The sequence below is a fragment of the Oxyura jamaicensis genome, chromosome 1 (genome assembly GCF_011077185.1).
Source record: "Oxyura jamaicensis isolate SHBP4307 breed ruddy duck chromosome 1, BPBGC_Ojam_1.0, whole genome shotgun sequence".
Lineage (NCBI taxonomy): Eukaryota > Metazoa > Chordata > Aves > Anseriformes > Anatidae > Oxyura > Oxyura jamaicensis.
In genome coordinates this window covers 74,296,982-74,302,150 of record NC_048893.1, presented here as the reverse complement: position 1 = coordinate 74,302,150, position 5,169 = coordinate 74,296,982, and the positions used below count along the sequence as shown (strand labels likewise).

Sequence of the window (5,169 nt, the reverse complement as noted above, 5' to 3'; positions counted from 1 at the left end):
CAGAGGTTGGACTTCATGATCTTGAGGTCTCTTCCAACCTAGAAAGTATGTGATTCTGTGATTCTATTAAAAAGGCGGACTCTGACATTTCCACTCCTTCAGATATGCAACTAAAGAAATCTTACCACAGACTACAAAAGAAGCTGATCAATTTTAGCATGCTTTTTCCCCCTCAACTGAGAGAAACGCCTTAAATGAAGAACCCCCGGGCACCATTTTCCAGACTATTTTAGGGTCTTTTCCTGGCGGAAACAGCAGTGACTGGGTGCAAGCACGCTGGTGGAGCTTTCTATCATACCCTGGCATTTACTGTTCTCTCTTAGTTACCCTACAGACATAACTTATGAGTTGCTCTCTGGAAGTTTCTGCAGGTTGGATGTTCCTGATGCCAGGAATTCTCAGCTGAACATCAATGTTAAAATAACCACATACTCTCAATCCCTGTGGCCAACGTGGGCAGATTTGTTGTTGGTTGCTAAAGGCAACTAGTTCTGATTGATGGTTTCCATGAACTTTCCACGAGCAGGGTGGGGCCTGGGCTATCCTTTTTCCAGGGCTCTGCAGACCAGGAGAGGCAGCAAGAGAAAAATAGGCAAACTGGAACACCATGGAGTTACCTGCCTCCAAATAAAACAAAACAACTGAAGTTTGTAAAGCTCTCACTAATGCAGGAATATAAAAACCCTACTCTTTTCACTTTTCACTTTCTCACACTAATGTCATCCTGGTAAGACAAATCTCTTTTAAAATATTTACCAGAGGAAAAGCAGAACAGTATGAAAGAGATTTGCACAAAACTTGTTATCAGTCCTGGGTGTGTGAGTCTGTCTATCTATCACCCTTTCTGTGACTCTCAGCATAGTTTTCTCTGTCTAGTTCATGCATTTCAGATGGTATGAAAGGATTTCAATGTGCACTTGAAACATTTTTCTTCAGATTTATTCTACCAGCAATTTTCTTGAACATGCTTATTTGTCTCTTTTAAGGTCTGCTTTACATTAAATAGTCTCTTTGTATTCTGCGCAGATGAAAAGCACATGCATTTCCACTCCTCCCTCATTATAATGCTACTTTTTGAAGAAAATCATCTTGGGTGTTCTAAAAAAGATGTTATTACAAAGTTTTCAAAAACCTGATGATGACTCATTGGGAAAAAGTGAACAACATCATTTTCCCAGCTTTGCCGTATACCCATTCAATCTTAGATCTTTCTGCCAAAAGGGTGCAAACCACTTCTTGTAGGTGGGGCTGGCAGCTCTATTGTTAAGATCCTTTAAGAACATTTACCAAACGTTAGGTATTTTAGCCAAAATTTCCATACTGAACGTCTACCTAAACCTGAATCACTCAAGAAACTTAGTCGGAATTTTCTCTTCTTCCTAAGACCATAGCCAGGGTAATATTTTGCCTTGTTAAAATAACCTGGTAATCTCTGAGAGGCTTTAATGCCCTTGCCCTTTGAAAAAGGAACTCAAAATCTGCATTTGTGAGCCTACCACAATTTCACTGCATTATGAGGCTTTGAAAAAGTGCAAGCAGCACCATCTGACAAGAAATGTGGACCGAATCTCTGTAACAGCTGAGTTTGTCTATGGGCTCTGGGCTAACAGAATAGGGGGGACAACCTGCCCTGCTCCCTCTCTGTGGTGGTTTTACTCGGGTGGGCGGCCGAGATCCATCACAACCGCTCTCTCACTCCCCCTCCTCAAAGAGGAACGGAGAGAAAATACGATGAAAAGTGCTCAAGGGTTGAGATAAGGATGAGGAGATTGCGCAGTAATTATTGTGATGGGCAAAACAGATTCAGCATAGGGAGATAGTAAGATTCATTGCTTATTACTAACGAGCTAGAGAAGTGAGAAACAAAGGAAAGAAAATAAAAGCACCTTGCCCCCCCATCCACCCTCTTCCACCTCCTCCCCCTGAGCAGTGCAGGGGAATGGGGGAATGGGGTTATGGTCAGTCTATAGCGCTTCTTCTCCACCGCTCCTTCTTAGTCACTCTCGTCCCCTGTGCTGTGGGGTCCCTCCCACAGGATGCAGTCCTTGCTGAACTGATCCAGCGTGGGCTTCCCACAGGCAGCAGCTCTTCAAGATCTGCTCCAGATATGGGTCCGTACCACGGGGTCCATCCCTCGGGAGCAAACTGCTCTAACCTGGGTCCCCCACTGGCAGCAGCTCCTGCCAGGTCACCTGCTCCTGCATGGGCTCCTCTCCACAGGCTGCAGGTCCGGCCCGGAATCTGCTCCAGCAGGGCTCTTCCACAGGCCGCAGTCTCTGTCGGTGCAGGTCTACCTGCTCCACCATGTTCTCCTCCATGGGCTGCAGCGTGGAACCCTGCTCCACCGTGGTACTCCATGGGCTGCAGGGGGACAGCCTGCTTCACCATGGGCCTCACCACAGGCCGCAGGGGACTTCTGCTCCGGCGCCTGGAGCACCTCTCCCCCTCCTTCTTCGCTGACCTTGGTGCCTGCAAGGCTGTTCCTCACTCCTCTCACTCTCCCAGCTGCTGTGTGGTGCAGCATTTTTCTCCCTGTCTTAAGTATGCTCTCACAGAGGTACAAAACAACATCACTTATTGGCTCAGCTCTGGTCAGCAGTGGGGCCATTACCAAACATGAGGCATCTTCTAGATCCTTCTCACAGAAGCCACCCCTATGGCCCCCTGCTCCCAAAACCTTGCCACGTAAACCCACTACACTCTCTTAGCCAGGTTGCCTCAGCCCCCTCAGTGTGTCACTTCTAATGTTCATCAGGCCCCTCCATGGACTCCCCTAATTCAGCTCACTAATCCTACAGAAGGTGACTGGATTAGTTTTTTGACAATGATCAGTGGTACATATGCCTGCACTGACTATACGGTGGAGAAAGATGGCTGTCTGACTGAGGAGGACAGGAGTGGATGTATATATGTAACACACATACTCTTTCTATTGCCTTCCCGCAGATATACAAGACCTACCTTAAATCTAGTTGCTAAGTGTAGCTGGGGCCCCTGGGAATCCAACATGGGTTGCAAAACTCACCAAACAGGGATGTGAGTACATAGTTAGTACCTTACTGAGTAGCATCCTAAGAATGGCAAGGAGAGTCAGAAAGGACCATGCTTCAAAGAGACAGGCAGAAGACTGTGCCTACTAAAGCACATCACTGTCTGGAGCCTGTAGAGAAGATCGGGGATCCTGCACTTCACTGTTTTTCTGCTATCAGTAAATGCCTGCAAAACCCATCCCCAAAGTGTGTGTCATGCCTCCCCAGTGGCAAGTTCATAGTCAAATCTTGGCACTCCTTATGCCCAAGTAGCAGAAATGCTTGAGCAAAAGAGAAGGTCCCTGTCCTGCTGCTGATCGCTCTGGACAGCCACATGATGCTCTATTAACAAGGTTCAGAGGGGCAAGGGAAATGCTAATAGAGTGTAAAAATAGGTACTTGAAATTCAGAAAGTTCTCTATATATAATCTTATTGTATATTCTTCATGTATCTTGTAGCTTAAAAGCAAATATTACCCCATAACTGCCATGTTGCCTTAAAGTTCCTAAGATTTCCCTTAACTTACCAGCCATGAAACGCTATTAGGACTAAGCCATGGGACTAACCACTGAAACAAATGAACAGATGAAATAAATGCTCATATGACCTATTCCAGTAGTTTTCCTTACATTGCCGCATTTCAGCTCTGAATGTCTCGTTGCTATGGACTAGATTAATTCAACCAGTGACCAAATTGGTGAAAATCCAAGGGCAGATATGATCTGGGGATGCTACATCAACTGCATGTAGGCTAACAAGCACTTTCCAGGTAAAAAACCTGTTGATTGTTCCTCATTTGATGTTAGGTTTAATCTGTGATTCAGAATTGGAAGTCTATGTTTTGCCATATTAACAGCCTCAGATATTTATCCTTAGAGAAATCTGTTTTTACAGACTGCAACAATTAACAATTTCTTTCCAACATCAAAATATATGTAGGATGGTCTTTCTGCCCACGAAATCTTGGTAAGGATTATTGCAGCCACTCTAGCGAATAATGGCTTTATTTAGAGGAACCAAACCAAAAGGAACACAATAAGCCAAACCGTTAGACAAACAGCTAGGTCAGGCTCTTCAGGTCAGGCATTACCACTCTTTGATGAGTTTGGTGCTGAGGGAGAAAGCTGTCGCAGTACACAGAAGAACCCTCAGTTCTTCTGAGTACTCCCTCCAGGGTGGACACAGTTCAAATCAAACACCTAAGTCATGCCCTCTGAGCCTTGAAGTGCCATCCTGTTTCAGAGAGGGTCCTATTGCTTTCCCAAGTCTCTGAAATTATGTTGCTGTCTAGATATGCTGTGTTACTACAGCATCTGTGGGGATGGTGACAGTAGCCCTGTTGTGGTCAAACTGTCTGCAGTGGAGAGACAACTCTTTACTTGTGATTTTCAGTTCCAGCTGTGGGATATATTGCAATATTGAAGAGATTTTTGTGTTGTTCTGTCTCTTTGCATCAGTCAGGTTGTGATCACTTTCATCTGCTGCTCTTTATGGCCCAACAGATTATTTCTCTTGCAACAATATTGAGCACCGATTTCTACCTTTCACCATTCCCTGACAGGCCTGTCATCCAAGGCCCCTCAGCCATTGACTGCGGTACCTCTCAGGCCTCACTGAGGTCTATGCCTTCAGCCTTTGCCCTGGACCACATATCTTCATTGAATATCTCACCAAATACTTCCTTCCCATTTTTCTGAGCAGCCTGTTGACTGCTCACTGCACCGTCCAAAGTATTTTCCATGTTGTGTTTTATTGGCTAATATATCATGCTCTAGCTATAATATGCAGAGTAGCATTTCACTGCATAATTTCAAGACTGGATGCATTCATCTTTTCTCCAGTCATAGCCCAGAAAGCTCCTCAGAATGGTTGATTAGTGAGTCAAGTTGTTTATTATAAGACAAACAACATACCAAGGTAAAAACTATAAACACAAAGCAAATTGCTTATGGCCTTTTTTTTTTTTTTTTCCTGGTACCAAGAGTAGTACAACCTTTAAAACTGTGTTTGATGGCCTTTTCCTGTCTCTCTCTTGTTCTCCTCACCTTGCAGGTTTTAACAGAGAGAAGAGATAAATTCAAATTTGCTAGAACAGAGTATATCCCAGAAGCAAGCACGGATCTGCATCTGAAGTTTGCA

General features: G+C 44.6%; 1 protein-coding gene across 1 annotated transcript in view; it reads right to left on the bottom strand.

Moving 5' to 3' along the window:
- Positions 1 to 465, bottom strand: part of LMNTD1 (lamin tail domain containing 1) — a 184,123-nt gene extending 183,658 nt beyond the window's left edge. The window contains exon 1 of the mRNA XM_035321516.1: positions 342 to 465. The gene's annotated coding sequence lies outside the window, so the exon portion shown is untranslated. The remainder of the gene's footprint in view (positions 1 to 341) is intronic.
- Positions 466 to 5,169: the final 4,704 nt, after the last annotated feature.